The 17,302-nt window shown below is 36.5% G+C and overlaps 1 pseudogene across 1 annotated transcript; it reads left to right on the top strand.

Annotated features, from left to right (window-relative positions):
- Positions 1-3,763: 3,763 nt before the first annotated feature.
- Positions 3,764-8,579, top strand: LOC114274481 (GABA transporter 1-like; annotated as a pseudogene). Its single transcript, XR_014337150.1, has 7 exons — positions 3,764-3,875; positions 5,369-5,578; positions 6,135-6,232; positions 6,699-6,868; positions 6,966-7,096; positions 7,203-7,436; positions 8,112-8,579. The product of XR_014337150.1 is annotated as a GABA transporter 1-like (transcript).
- Positions 8,580-17,302: the final 8,723 nt, after the last annotated feature.

Below are 17,302 nucleotides of genomic sequence, written 5' to 3'. Positions count from 1 at the left end.
TAATATGTTCCTGATACCAAAATGAGCTTTTGCCCAAAGTTGTAATAGAAGGATGCTAGATGAATATTAATGCTGTTAGGGGCTCTGGTTATGTCTTGTAATAAACTGACAAAAGGAAAGAAAACGTTGAATAGAACAAGAATGCCAATCTTTTTTTGGTTCTTCAGTTGCATCCAATGAAAAAATTATGATTCAAAGGATAGTTCCTTTACCATCTGACATTACCAATAATCACGGTGAGGTAAGAGTATTCTAGTTGCACTTTTGCTATAAAAAATTTAAAACAAAAAAAAAAATTTCCAACAGTTATTCAAATATGCATTTTGTTATTACTATGATATACATATTTTATTAACTACATATGCATCCACACAAAAAACCAACATAAAATTGAAACATCTTATAAATCCTTCCTTTTGTGATGTAGGATGACATGACATTGACATACAATGAGAAGAAGAAACCCAAATGCAAATCCTACTCAGTTCCAATTCATTGTTGAAGGCGAGAAATGATGATTATGGATTTCTAAAAATCGACCAACCAATAAAATAAACCCAACTTAAGAAGTTCAAATCACAAGATCAACCATTAAAAAATAAAAATAAAAATAAAAATCAGAAACCCATATTTAGTTGCTCAGGGAAAAAATGTAGAAAACACAACATATATTATAGTATTGGCAGCACAGATTTTTCATCAAATGAGAACCAAGAATCCAAAAACCCCGATCCCACTGCACCTAGAACGAGATTTTCACTTTTCAATACCCAAATTCAAACAATTACAGGAGGCAAAAACTACCCAAATTCACTTTTCAATACCCAAATTCAATACCCGACTAAGAGGTTTTCTTCAATCCATGTCAATCAAATTAATTACAGGAGGCAAAAACTACAGGTTTAGCAAATTCAAGGTGAAGAAACTCTTGAGAGGCAAAGATCTGAAAAGTTGAAAATTATAGTTAGGGTTTGAAATTGGGGGAACGAGAGCGAGAGAGAGAGAGAGAGAGAGAGAGAGAGAGAGAGAGAGAGAGAGAGAGAGAGAGAGAGAGAAAGAGAGAAAGTGTTTACCTGATGCAAGAGGTCTGAAATCGAGAGGATTAGCAATGGTAGAGTGTAGGCGGCTCCACGCACTGCTACCTGGTTTGGTCAGTTCGCCGCGACCTCAGTTCGTTGACCTCTGCCTTGGTCAGTTCTCCGCCGACCTCACGGTGGGGAAATAGGGCGACGCCACCACGGCGTGAGACATTTTTGGTGGTGGTGGTTTTGAATGGTGGTCTAGGGTTTGTGCTTGTGTGAATAATAGAGAGAAACAGAAACAGATGGAGAGAGTGAGAGAAACAGGGATACATTGTGGGCATATTTTGATATATTTGTTTGTTTGATTGAGAGAAACAGATGAGAGAGGAGAAAATGAAAATGTGTGAGCTAACAGAACCCTAAAGATAAAAAATTTCAAAATCCGCCCCACGTTTCAAATTCCCCTCACAAATTTTTGGCGACCAAAATACCAAATTAGTCGCAGAAAAGGTACCCTTCGCCGACAATTTTTTTTAGTTGCCAAATCTCAATCAACGACGACTAAAATATTAGTCGCTAAAAGTGCTAATTTGGCAACTAATTTTTTTTGGTTGCTGAAAATAAGTTTTTGGCGACCAAATTTTTGGTCGCCAAAAAAAATGTCACCTTTCGCGACCAAATTTGTAGTTGGTAGCCAAAAGCATACCACTTTCTGCGACCAATTCTTTTTTTGGTCGCCAAAATATAACCTTCTGCGACCAATAATATTTGGTCACCAAAAATAATGATCATTTGCGACTAATTAATATTTGGTCGGCAAATGTCATTTTTTTGCGACCAAATTTTTTTTGGTCGGCAAAAGTGGTCGGTAAATGTGTGAATTCTTGTAGTGAATTACGATTATCAAATTAGATCAAACTAATATTTTAATAAAAGATTTACATGCATAGACTTTAAAGATAAATGGAACCGATTATTAAATTGGGCTTTAATAAATCTAACATCGTGCAAGAAATCTTAACATATAATTGATGATAAGCTAAAAATGCCGGCTATCTTCTCATGATCTTACAACCCAAAAACATGACTTTTAGGGGTATTTCGAAGTTGACTTATTTGTTATTTTTTATTAAAAGACGTGTAAATATAAAAAATAAATAAATTATGAATATCATTTCTTTTCCATAAGCGATTTACACATTATTATCTGAATTTTGCTCGAAGCATTTTCTTAATAAATAGTGTAATATGAACAGATAAATTTTACATTTTTTTTTTAATAAATTGATGTGCATCTATTATGTTTAGGGTGAGCATAATCTGCATTAATTCGATTTAGGACTAAACCAATGACTGAACCATTAGTTATGATTCCCATGAAACGTGGAACCAAATCAAATTATAAAAATCTTAAAACCAAACTTGACTTAACTAATAAAAAGCAGTTTGATTCAGTTTGGAATCCCAATTTTTAAAAATCTTATTATCATTAGCAACATGATCAAAAAAATATAATTCACAATTTAAGAATTGTTTATATGATTGTCTAAAACTAGTTTGACCACTATCTAAATAGAGGGTTACAATTTATATACATATATATATATATATATATATATTTAAGTGTTTACAATTAATAACAAATTATATTATATATTTATTTAAACAGTCTGGTTTGATTCCAAATCAAGTTCGTAACAATAAGTGGGAATTTCATGTTTCTTACTTTCTTCATCAATAAAGTTTATTTTTACTAATAAAAAAAAATGAGTGGGAATTTCAATAAAGTAAAAAAGAAATAATTGCATTCTCATGATGGCGCAAGTTTTCTATGTGCATGGTGTAAGTTTATTCATACTATGAGGGGAAATTGAATTTCAGTGGAGCAATGAAAAAATAATTACATTTTTATGATGGTGCAAATCTTTTGTGTGCATACTTTAAGTTTATTCACATGTTTGGTGTAAGTACTTTTTGTGTGTTAAAGTTGCACCTAAAAAAATTCTCATATATAGTACAATTATTTTGTAAGTGTCCCACCTATTTACAATTTGCTCTAACTATAAAATTATGAATCGAATCATTCATTAAAAAAATCAAATCAAACTGTACGATTTGATCTAAATCAAATTGCCTTGCGATTTTTTCTTTTTTTTTTTTTTTTTGGGTCACCCCTATATTTGGCATTTCAAAATTTTATTAGTATTTCTCACATCAGTTTGTTAAAAAAAAGAAAAAAAAAATTTGTTAGCATAATAATTTATTTTAAAAAAATTATAATTCAGTATACTTTCAAAAAACTAATTATAAATTTATTAAAAAATTTATAAATTTAATTATTAATTTTAATAAAATTTATCACTAATTTACAAGTAGTTTTTAACTCGCATGGAATTTTTTCATTCATTTTTTCAATAGAAGTCAAAAGAGTTTTCAACTAAAAAATGCTTTGTAATTTTTTTTTCCTTTTCTCTGATGCAGTTCTCCCTTTCTTCATTACTTATTTTATGTTTGTGCATATATAGGAGTGCAACATATATGTCTATGTTAAGGCTACCAGTTGAATAATGAGGTAGGCTTGACTTGACTACGGATGCCATAGATAGCTTTGCTACTTACTCTGTGAATACAATCCCCCGCCCTATTTAATTTGAATCTTTGCACCCAAACCAAACCAAACCAATATCTTAGACTTATCACACTTTGTGTGTGTGAGATAGAAAATAGAGTGAGAGAGCGAGATGGCAAGTGTGGCACCCAACTCCGGTGATGTACCGGAAACATATGGAGAAAACGGCATCAACACTCCCAAAGAACTCGATGCCGGAGTTCTGTTTGTACTTAAATCCCGAGGTAAGATGAAGACCCTCTCTCTCTCTCTCTCAATATAACTCTTTTAAATGTTTAGTCTTAAGCACAGGAGGGTAATTCTCATAAATGTTAATTTAATAATTAATAATTGATTTTCGCCGATAATAATTAAAAAAAAAGGGGCCTATATGATATAAGATAAGATGACGATGGACTGAAGTGGAACTCTGCAAAAAAAAAAAAAAATTAAGAAAATAATTTTTATGTGCTTCGAATACTTTTTAGTAGAGGTGAATAATTGTGGAGTCCTTGAATCTACTTTAGTACATGTGACGTTTTGAAAGTGGATAGTATTATTATGAAGTATACATGATTAGACTAGAGAATGAAAGGGAGGCAAACCCAATTTTCGAGCAAAAGATTGTGAAGATGGAGAATATCAAATTCATCCATTGCTGGGATTTATGTAAATTGATTTTGATATTTTGAATATATATATATATAAGTCCATACTCTTTAGGCCATGCAAGTTATAAATTCAATTTGAATTTTTTGGCGCTGCAAAGACAATAATAATTTAAAAGACAATATCATCCTTACCGATTTGTCTATTTGCTTACTATTCCATTTATTTGTCCAATATCACTTATTTGTCTATATGTCGTTTATCTATCCACCTATTTATCTAGTGTCACTTATATATCCATCTCACTATTTATCTGTCTATATCGCCATCACCCACCTCCGACTATTTTTCCAATCAATTTTCTGACATCTAGCGATAATGAATAAAAATGGAAAGAATTATCCTCCAAAACAATAATTTATATTTCTTATCAAATAATTTAATTAATCATGTATTTATAATCAAAACAAAACAATCCGTAGACCTAATGCTGTACACCCTCCTACAAATGGACTTATCAACAAATTTTCATATTATTTAAGTTAATTTATAAACAAATTGAGGAAAATATATGCACATATATGGCCTTAAGTAAGATGCATTACAAATATGCATGTATATTTGAAACTGAATATTTTTAAGAGAGATTTATTAGAAAATCATTTTTCAAGTGTTTGTATCCAATTAGTCCATAAGATGTTTTTGTATTCCAATAATTCATATTATTTGAACATTTAGCAAATCATAATTCTCATATTTAAAGTATTTTATGGACATTTCTACTCTTACAAATATTTTTTGAACGGTTAGCAATTTGATAATGTGAACATTCATATTTTAGAATATGAATGTTCACATTGATAGTGTGAATATTCACATTGGCATGTTAACATTCACATTGATGGTGTGAACATTCACATCACGAAATATTCACATTATTTATGTGAATATTATTAGGAGTATTTTGGTAATTATGTCACCCATAAGACTTATTGAAACATAAGAAAATAATGTAAACTAAATGAAATATAAATAAGTAAAAAAAAAAATTATGAAAAAGTGTCCCTGTTTTTAACGTGAGTACCTAAGTAAATTTACCTAGCAACAATATTCCATGTTCCATCTGTAGGGTCATGGTTGCACTGTGGTTACCACTTGACGACAGCGATAGTTGCGCCGGCGCTGCTGAGCCTTCCTTTTGCATTTGGGTTGTTGGGTTGGGTTGGTGGAGTTGTGTGCTTGACCATGGCAGCTCTTGTCTTCTACTCTTACAATCTTCTCTCTTTGGTTCTGGACCACCACGCTCAGCTTGGGAAACGTCAGTTACGTGACATTTTTGGTAAGTTGCTTGAGACATTGCATAAGAAGACTTCCTTTCAGTTTTCTAATTTGAATTGGAAGATCCAATTTAGTACTTTTAGGTTCAATTCGGTGATTCACAGCGTTTAAATTTTTGTACTTCTTGTATAGATTATCCATATAAAAACTCAAATTGATCACATATTAGTAGCAACATGTTTGAATCATATATATATATATATTATTTTTAAAATGAATGGTCAATATGATATTGAGGATAAGTTTATTTTTTTTCAAAAACAAATATGATCAAAAAAAATATGACTACCGATATACTATCAATCTGGGATATTTACTTGAGAGACACTAAAATTTAAATGGTTTAAATTACCAAAACAAACCCAAAATATGCAAAATACTAAACTACACCCTATATTTTTATGTACATCCCCTATGATTGTGGGATGTGCCAATATCATATTCGAGCCACCTTTAAATTGGTTAAACCTAAACAGATTTATATTTTTTATACCAATCATATGTTTAACTTTAGTACTGTATGTTTCTCCAAAACTTTGAATGTTTGAATTGGACAGGACCTGGATGGGGCAAGTATTTTGTGGGACCACTTCAATTGGGAATATGCTATGGTCCAGTTATTGCTTGTATACTTCTTGGAGTCCAGAGCCTCAAGGTTAGTTACTTACCAGTGTGGACCATGCATTTTTCTAAGTTCGTTGATCTCGGTAATTCAAATGACCCAACTTGTAAGCTTCATCAGGAAGATTATTTCTTATAAAAATTAAAATTGATAGATTATCGATAATCACTTCATTGGATTCCAAAATTATACCAATAAAATAATCACCTCGTTGTTCTTGAAATACAAAAAACAAAATATGAAAATTTTGGACAAATTACATCAGTTGTGTGTGTATTTTGGTTTTTTACCATCTTAGTCTTCATGATTTTGATTCGCTCTATTTTGATCATGAATTTATGATTTTGTCTCAATTTACCCCAATTGATTACAATTGTTAAGATTTTTTAAAGAAAAATACGAATATAAGTAGCAAGTGTTGTGTTTTTTAGGTGTAAAATCGATTCATTTAATATTGATGTGAAACAGTTGTTTATAATTCATTTTGGTCTTTTTGCAGTTTATTTACTTGCTCTCCAAGCCAAATGGGAATTTACAACTCTACCACTTCGTGGTAATTTTTCGAGCCACAAATGCCATCTTCCCACTCCTTAAGGCACATCAACCTCATCACCTTAGTACTATGTCTTGCTTACTGTGCTTGTACCATAGCTGGTGCTATATACATTGGTAATTAATTAATTAAATCACAATTACCATCAAGTATGAGAATTTTCTTCACAATTAATCCATTTTTCTTATTTTATATTGAGTCATTATCTTGCAGGATACTCCAAAAAAGCACCCGCGAAGGAGTATTCTGTAACTGGAGTTGGCATTAATCGCATTTTTGGCATTTTTAATGCTATTTCAATCATTGCGACCACATATGGCGACGGAATTATTCCCAAAATACAGGTTTTCCAGGTTTTTTTTTTTTTTTTTTTTTTTTTTTTTTTTTTTTTTTTAAAATAGCCTATGAATTTTTCGTTTTGCATTCAAATGTGGATATGAAATTTTGTAGGCAACGATAGTAGCCCCAGTGACCGGGAAAATGTTCAAAGAACTTTTGGTATGTTACGCTGTTGTGATTTCGACATTTTTCAACGTTGCCATATCTGGGTATTGGGCATTTGGGAATCAATCTCAGGGATCAATTCTTCAAAATTTTATGGTTGATGGGAAGCCTTTGGTGCCCAGGGGGTTTCTTTTGATGACTAATGCTTTCACTCTCTTGCAAGTGATAGCTGTTGTTCTGGTAATACTCTACTCTAATTATTACTAATATATAAAAATCTATCTAATGAAGAGTTTAATTAAATTATTGAGTAAATTACATCATTAGTTTTTGCACTTCATCCTTTGTATCATTTTGGTTTAATTGACTCAATCAATTTTAACTTTGAATTTTGTGTTGATTTGGTCAAATTGAAAGCAGTCGATAGCATTTTTGACAAAAAAAACATACATGGATGACACATGTGACCTAAGAGTTACTCACCAAGTTAGATGACATATTAGTAAGTTGACCACTTTGTCCTTAAAACACAATATATGTTGTCCACATGCCTATTTTTTGTCCAAAATCTTGACAAAGGTTGTCAATTGGATTAATTTAATATAAAATTTAAAATCAAAATCCAGTTAATTGAAAGTACAAAAATCAAAATATAAAAACTACCGAGATAATTTGTCACTACTTAAAATAAATCACTAAACTTCACCCAAAAATTGACTAGCTATGGCATAGTCTCTCACTATGTATATATATGCATATTGTTTCCACTAAAGTGCATGGTCAATACAAACTATATTAGTTGGGATATTCCTTCTGACTTTGATTTTTTTTTTTTCTCCTTCATCTTTATTATCTCAATATACTTCATAGTTTTCAGTTAATAAATTTTTTTTTTTGCCAACAAAAAAAATACAGACGTACTTACAACCAACAAACGTAGTGATCGAGTGCAAGTTTGCAGATCCAAAGAAGGATCAATTCTCCATTCACAATGTCGTGCCATGGTTGATTTTTAGGTCATTGTCCGTTGTCATGGCCACACTTTTGGCCGCCATGTTACCTTTCTTCGGTGACATCATGGTGTTATTTGGGCCATTCGGATGCATTCCTTTGGATTTCATTTTGCCTATGATTTTCTACAATGTGACATTCAAACCCTCCAAGAAAAGCATAATATTTTGGGGAAACACATTCATTGCAACGATCTCCACAGTTGTCATTGGTCGGAGCAGTGGCATCGGTTCGACAAATTGTTCTTGATGCAAAAACCTACCGTTTGGTTGCTAACATGTAAATATATGTAATGTTGAGAGCAACATAAGAAATGAAAACAATTGAGGACAATATGATATTGTTGACACCATAATTTACTTTTCTGTCGATTGTGACTTATTGATTATCGCCAAATTCGATTATAGTATGTTGAATAAGACCATAGACTATTTTTAAAAGATAACCTTGGCCACATTTGTTATGATTATTATTATCCCGGTCGACAATGGAGAACCAGAAGAATTAGTTATTGTAGCCATTTGAAAGTCAAGATCTAGAATCAAGGCCAGGTCAAAGCACCAAATTTGCAATTACCTATTGAGGAAATCATGGGTTTAGATCACCTCAAGACCAGGTCAAAGCGCCAAATCGGCAATTACCTATTGAGGAAATCATGGGTTTAGATCACCTCTCTCTCTCTCTCTCTCCCTTATTCATGTAGTTAAGCCTATAAATAGGCTAAGAAAGATACAAGCTATTGGACCATTTTAATATCTTATATTTATTTATTGATTTATCTTTTTCATAAATGGGATTTCATTACTTTGGTAACCTCTTGGTCATAAATGGAAGTTAAATAGAATTCATGAACTTGGTTAATGGTCATTATTTTGGTGTAACCATTTTCTCTTATTTAATGGTCATTATTTTTTGGTGTAACTGTAAGATCCTAGTGGCCTATAAATAGTCCCTCTCATCTACTATTTTCTACACCACTAACACCTCAACTATTTTCTATACAAGAGAGATTACTAGCAAAGAAGGGTGTTTTATTGGTGGAGCTTTGGGTTCACTATCTTGTGCAGAGTTGGCCTGAACCATACGACAAGTGGTTGGGCTGTTGTATCTTGGAGGGGACATGTAACGCCCTCAAAATAATAACATTAAACCCATCAATATAAACATACATTTATATACAAAAGATCCACATTTGCTCAATTAATCAGAGTACTTCATTACAAAAGTATTACACGTTAACAACGAAGGTAAATGCCCTACGGGCTTACAGCTTTCCAAGTTAACACCTGGTTACAAAAGAGAGTATTGACTCGGTTACACATTGAGCCCTTGGCTTGAATTTACATGTAATACATCCAAAGGAAAATAAGGCAACAAAAGTAAGTTTGCCCCTAGCCTCCCAAGCTATGTCCTCAGAAGTGGCATGCTACCTGTACCTGAAAATGATGTTCCCATAAAGGGTGAGCCACAACCCAGTTGGAATATACTAAACCGGCTATGAACAGTACCTAAAAGATTAGCAACTGATAGGATCAATACTTACACTTCCATTTTCATCTTATTTCAATTCTATGACGGTCAATTCAATATTTCAATTCACTTTCCATTTCTTATTCAACTTTGGGGTTTGAAAACAAGACTCAGTACTCTGGCCAAACATTTGATGAGATTGTAGTTCATCACTAGAAAACTTTGAAAATCAAGGTGGATACACGTTTTGGTGTTGTATCAATAACACATAAACTACTTCCATACTTCACAAACGATGATAACATACATTTTAGTGTTATATCAAATCAAACAAACCTTTCAATAGATAAGAATATGAGCTATATCACTACCATAACAGATAAGCATGTGAGCTATATCAACATTCTAATAGATAAGCATATGAGCTATATCGCTATCACAACAAATAAGCATATGAGCTATATCAACATTCCAATAGATAAGCATATGAGCTGTATCAACACTTCAACGGGTGAGCATATGAGCTACATCCCAGGGTCCATCCCCCATCTTCCCTTAACCATTGACCAGTTTAGAGGTACATCCCCCATCTTCCCCTAAACCATTAACCAGCTTAGAGGTACATCCCCTATCTTCCCCTAAGCCGTGGAGTACATCCCCTATCTCCTCCCATACACAAGTAATGCATATAAACACAGAATCACATACGCAGTCAATCATTACAAAAAGTTAATGCATTCCATCAACCGTCTACACATAACGCATATAAACACATTGGCCATATGCACAGTCAACCAACACATAAAGTTAATGTATTCTATCCACCGTCATACTCTATGACACATCCAATTGATTAGTTTTGGTTTGCCTAATCATCATGCATTGTCTACAACAATCAACACTACCCTCCACCGGTAGCCCAAAGCAATTATTTCTAAGCAGAAAATAAATGCACAAATGGATAATATATCAACATTTCAACTAGATGAGCGATAAAAGATCCGACTACACTCTTTAGTCCCATACATTCCCAATTTTAACATTCTCAATTCAATTCCTCATTTTCTTCAATTAATTATATGCATTAATTAATTAATCCAATTAGGGCAAATTACCATAATTCACAAAACAACCCTAAGGTTCCATTTCCATCAATGTTCCAACATTAATCTCATTTCTCTATGCCTAACATGCATATAGGTTTATATATTTAAAACCCCAACTTTTGTAAAATTACACAAAGGCCCAAACTTTCTCAAAATTACCCAACAACCCCCAACATATCAAAATGCTAAAACTTAAAGACAAAGCTCATAAGATGGAGTAGGTTATCCCTACCTCGAATGATGGGACCCAACGAAGGAGATAAAGAAACGGAAATGCTCCAAATCCCGAAATTTTCAGATTAGAAGATAGCTCTAGACGATCAACACAACTTTTGTAAAGGCCCAAGGTGAGAAAACAACTCCTACTAGATCAATCCTAAGAGAGAAGTTAGGGTTTTAGTGAGAGGAGCTCTCAAAATAGCTTTTTGGAAAAGTAAGAGAGAGAAAGGATGTTGAAAAGTGAACAAAAAGGTCGGATCTCGGCTTTATATAAAAGTCGCCCCGCTCGAGCGTCACTCACAGATCCCCGCTCGAGCGTCCAATACCCTGCTCGAGCGACGGATGCACGCTCCCAGAACTTTTACAGACATGGTTCCCGCTCGAGCGTCAAACTCCCCGTTCGAGCGTCAGACACAAACTCCCGCTCGAGCGTCCAATCCCCCGCTCGAGCGTCTACCACTGCAGACGAAATACTGGATGGGTGATTTCCCCGCTCGAGCGCCAACACCCCCGCTTGAGCGGACAAGCACCAACAGAGTCCCGCTCGAGCGTCAAAAGCGCCGTGTAACAAGCCCACGGGGGACCTCGCTACAGCTCGGACTCGATTTTGTAGTCACGGTTCTAAATCTGAACCAAAGAGTCCAAATCCGGCAAATCGTTTTAAGAAAACAGATTTTTGAAAGAAGTGCCAAACATGGACTGCTTTGCCAGATATAGAGTCGCCACCTAAATATTTTATTTTGGGAAATTTAGGAAACCCTGACTCGGTGCCAAAAGGCCACATGTCCGTCATCACCAAAGTTGCCTCGGCTCGGGAACTTGGGTACGATTGGGGAAGGTCACTTCGTGAGCACCCCCGCTCGCCCGGTCATAGACCGGCCTCTACTAACCATGATATCTATTTTTGAAAACATTGTGAGTCCTTATTCCGGTTATTAGCCTAGGTTACTATGTGATGCACACAGCATATAAGCATAGACTGGGTCGCCCGAATTGGAACAAAACATTTCATGTTTGTTTATTTGAAAGTGGTTTGATGGTGCTACCCGCAAGTAGGCTAAGACGTGGATTTGCCACCCTCGGGTGGGCTTAGAAAACATGATTTTGCCACTATCTAGTGGGCTTAAAACACACATTTGATGAATTATTCCAATTCAAATAACCCAACCTTTACCCACAGGCATTCAGGTAGTTATATCACATAAGCACATAGCCTCATGGTAAGCATGCTATTCATGGCAGTCACTCACACGCGTGCAAGGATGCTAAAGCATAAAACTCACCGAGTACTCCAAGCTAAAAAAAGAAGTTTATTAGAAATCATGCATGATCCTAAATATACAGAAATGCCTAATGCAACACATGCAAAAATGAAACTATAGCAGGGTCGGCTATTCTAAACATGGCATATGAAATGCTACAACTAACATGTATTCAATTTGGAATTGAAAATACGATGCAGTTAGTATGGTGCGCCGAGCCCGGTGCATGCAAAACAGATGAATGAATGCAAACATGCTATCATACTGTATGCTAATTGAAACATGCCCTAATCTAACCATCGTAAGCGGATAAATAAAAGGGAGAAAGACGTGGGGTTGGAAGACATACAACACACACACGCACACTTATTACAGTTGTGCCCTCGCGCAGAGGGTCCGAATAAATAATACAGTCCCAAATAAAAGAATATTACAGTCCGAAAAATATACAAATTCCTAATTAATTAATGAATTAACTAAGAAAGCAAATAAAACTGGCATGCAAGCCAGGGACTGCCTTGCTTCTGATGGATGATGCATGTCCGGGTTGTCTTGCGCGGAAATCCACCGGAATGCCCCAATTAGCCTCTGTTTACACCTGTTCTTAAAATGCGTGCCAAGCCCCAAAAAGTTGTTGATTCTTCGTTTTGCTGCAACAGAGAGCAGGAAAGGGGCATAGCAATGTATTTTCACAGATATATGCATGCCTCGATCCTCGTGCCACCAATCACGCATATCGAGGCATGATGGCCGAGGAGTCGAATTGCACAATTCAATGTAGGATGAATGCACATGAAAACACAACAAGAACCTAACTCCATCATGGATGATCCGGAGTGTCGGTGACTGGAAAATTGAGACACATTCCGTCACTCGGAGTACGAAATGCACCTCGTTTCCCGTGCCCGGGCTAACTCCTATCCCGAACACGATGCAATATGCATGACATGCAACTAAGATGCAATCCTAACATACACAATGCTATGAAAATGAGATGCCTCGAAATGCATGCACACGGGCACGCAAACCGAGAAAATGACAGAATGCAATCTAAGATACAACCTAGTATGCACTATGTTGTGAAAATGAGATGCCTCGAAATGCGTGCACACAGGCACGCAAACCGAGAAAATGACAGAATGCAATCTAAGATACAACCTAGTATGCACTATGCTGTGAAAATGAGATGCCTCGAAATGCGTGCACACGGGCGCGCAAACTGAGAAAATGACAGAATGCAATCTAAGATACAACCTAGTATGCACTATGCTGTGAAAATGAGATGCCTCGAAATGCATGCACACGGGCGCGCAAACCGAGGCGACGGTATATGCAATGCAAGTGACTAAAATGGCATGGAAAAGGTAACATGGACTTATACTAACATGAGAGAGCCTCAGCCATACTCACATAGGGTGCCGAATGATGAGAATGAAGTGCCTCGAAATGCGTGCACACGGGCACGCAAACCGAGGCAATGACATACGCAATGCAAATGACATGAAAACATGATATGGGCTTTTACCAACATGAGTGAGCCTCAGCCACACTCACATAGGATGCCGTCGGATAAAAACGAAGTGCCTCGAAATGCGTGCACACGGGCACGCAAACCGAGGTGATGGCAAAATGCGATGTAATGACATGGAAACATGATATGGGCTTATACCAACATGAGTGAGCCTCAGCCACACTCACATAGGATGCCGTCGGATAAAAACGAAGTGCCTCGAAATGCGTGCACACGGGCACGCAAACCGAGGCGCTGGCAAAATGCGATGTAATGACATGAAAATGTGATATGGGCTTATACCAACATGAGTGAGCCTCAGCCACACTCACATAGGATGCCGATGAATGAAAAATGAAGTGCCTCGAAATGCGTGCACACGGGCACGCAAACCGAGGCGATGGCAAAATGCGATGCAATGACATGGAAATGTGATATGGGCTTATACCAACATGAGTGAGCCTCAGCCACACTCACATAGGATGCCGATGAATGAAAAATGAAGTGCCTCGAAATGCGTGCACACGGGCACGCAAACCGAGGCGATGGCAAAATGCGATGCAATGACATAGAAATGGAAAGCAATCATTCTAATAGAATTTCAGCACTAAAATATGAGGGAAAACAGTCCCGAAATGAGGCGAAATGACACCAAAAGCATGGAATTGTCCCGAAATGCGAATTTAGGCACCCGAAATGGCCTATAGCTATGCCAAACATGCACAATATGGACATGTAATGCAAAGACAGAAGCTAGGCAGTCCCAAAAAAGGCACTTTCACAGTTATAAACATGGCTAAAAAGCAAGCATAGGTATGGCAAAAATGGCATGCAAGAATAGGGGCCAAGAGAGGGGTAATGAAGCAAGTGATATAAGCAAAATCCAAACTGAAAAATTTCCTTCTACAACATTGAAGAGGGACCAAAAATATGAATGTTTACAGTATATGGCAAGCCTCGAATCAATATACAAACATGCTAAAAAAAGGCACAAGATTGAGGCTCAAAAGGTGCTATAACATGAAGTATACAAAATAATCACCAAACAGAAAAAAAATGTTAATGAAACATGGAGTATAGGCCAAAATAAGACTATTTCCAGAACTGTAAAATGGCCAAAAACAAAAGCAAAGGGGGCTACCAATTTATGCAAAAATGGGGCCAAATAAGGGATATAAAGGGAAGTATAACATGGAGGCATCAAATGGTGAGGGGCCCTTCAACAATGTTGAATAAGGGCCCAAAATAAGCATATTCATAGATTACATCATGCTCAAAAACAGATTACTCATGGGCCAAAAATAGCATGCAAGATTATGACATATAAGAGGATCAATGAAGCAAGTGCATCATGGAGGGCTCAAACAGGGTTGAGCCCTTAACGAAAAGTGAAAATGAGCTCAAAAGGGGGCCACTTTCAGTTAGGGCCGGAGCTTGAATGTATAAGAAGGAGAGGCTAAGAAATATTGCAAAGAAAAGCTCAAAAAAGAGAAAATGGTAACTCACCCTTGGAGACAAGTCTTTTGTTGCTTCTTGGACCAATTTGCAGCTCCTTTTGCCTTTGAGAAGCCCTCCTTGTTGCTGGAAATGAAGTGGTGGTGGTAGAGCTTGGTGGTGATGAAGAAAATAAGATGTAGGACTTAAGGTTTTTTAGGAAAATGAGAAGGATGGAGGGAGATATGGATCTTGAGGCTTGAAGAACAAATTTTCCAACCCCCAAATGTGATGCCACCAGCTGGTTATATGGACAAAAAGAGGGTGTAAAGGTGGGGCAAAAAGGAGGTAAGCTTTCCCCCACAAAATACCCCCCGGATTGGGATATTTTCTGGGGGAAACAGCTGCACAGTTGTAAAGTGCAAGTTGAGAGGAAGCAGGCCGGCCCCTTACTTTTGCTGCAGGTGGCCGGCCAGCCACCCCCCCTAGCCGGCCAGCTAGGGGTCAAAAGGGTCAAGTATAATTAGTGGCCGGCCACCACATATTGGTGGCCTCCCAGGTCTCCTCTTCACAACCCTGTGGTTCGAATTTGGAAATTCTAAAACAGGAGAGAGAACAAGCCAATTTTAGGAGGGGTTCAAAAGGGTCAAATGGAATTAATGGCCGGCCATAAACTTATAGGGTCCTCCCATGTGTGTACAACACAAATATGTGGTTCAAAGTTCAAGAAAGTGGCCCAAGGGTGTTCAACATTGGCTCGGAAGGAGGGGTTCAAAAGGGTCAAGAAGCATTAGTGGCCGGCCATGAACTTTAGGGTCCTCCCATGTGTGTACATCACAAATATGTGGTTTGGGTTTGAAGAAAATGGCTCCAAGGTGTTCAACATTGGCCCGGAAGTGCGAAAAACGGGTGTCGGAGGGCGCCGGAGGAGTAAAGAACTAGTTGTTGCAACAATTGCTGGCCTCCCACCCTTCAGTGACCTCCCCGGTGATAAAACAGAGGTACCTGCCAAAAATGAACGAAAACCGTTGCAAAACGAATGTTCGGGGGCCAAAACGCGCTGTAACGCCCTCAAAATAATAACATTAAACCCAACAAATAAGACAGGCATTTACATATAAACTAACCACATTCCTTTATTCCTTAGAGTTCCATTACATAAGTATTACATGTTAACATCATAACAAAATGCCCTACGGGCTTACAGCTTTCCAAGTTAACACTTGGTTACAACAAAAGAGTACTAACTCGTTTACACATTAAGCCCTTGGCTTGAAGTTACATGTAATACATCAAAAGTTAAGCAACAAAAGTATGCCTGCCTCTAGCCTCCCAGCTATGTCCTTGGAGGTGGCATGCTACCTGCACCTGAAAATGATATTCCCATATAGGGTGAGCCACAGCCCAGTAGAAATACACTAAACCAACCATGAACAATGCCTAAAATATTAGCAATTGATAGATGGCCAACACTGATACAATCACATAAATCATATATTTATGTCAAATGACTTACAAGTCCCAATTACTTTTCATTTCCCCTCTTTCAACAGATAGGCATATAAGCACTTCCCACATGCTTAACAGATATGTATAACAACAATATCCACATTCTCAGATAAGCAAATAAGCTATATCCACATTCTATAACAGATATGTATAACAACAATATCCACAGATAAGCATAAAGGCTATATCCACACATCACAAAGATAAGCATATAAGCTCTATCTTCACTTCTTTAGACAAGCATATGAGTTGTATCTACGGAGTTCATCCCCTATCTTCTCCCATCACTATCCGGTTTAGAGGTACATCCCCTATCTTCCCCTAAACCGCGGAGTACATCCCCCATCTCCTCCTCTACACATAACGTATACAAACACATTGGTTCTATATACAATCACCCAATACATACAGTTAATGTATTCTATCAACCGTCAGGTTCCATGACACATTTCATTGATTAGTTTCAGTTTGCCTAATCATCATGCATTGTCTACAACAATCACGACTATCCTCCACCGATAGCCCAAACAGTTATTTCTAAACAGAAAATAAATGCACAATGGATATTCAATCAACATTTCATTT

This window comes from Camellia sinensis, chromosome 8 (genome assembly GCF_055761805.1).
Source record: "Camellia sinensis isolate YWXY chromosome 8, ASM5576180v1, whole genome shotgun sequence".
NCBI lineage: Eukaryota > Viridiplantae > Streptophyta > Magnoliopsida > Ericales > Theaceae > Camellia > Camellia sinensis.
The sequence above is the reverse complement of the archived record's forward strand: the minus strand, read 5'-3'. Positions and strand labels throughout refer to the sequence as shown.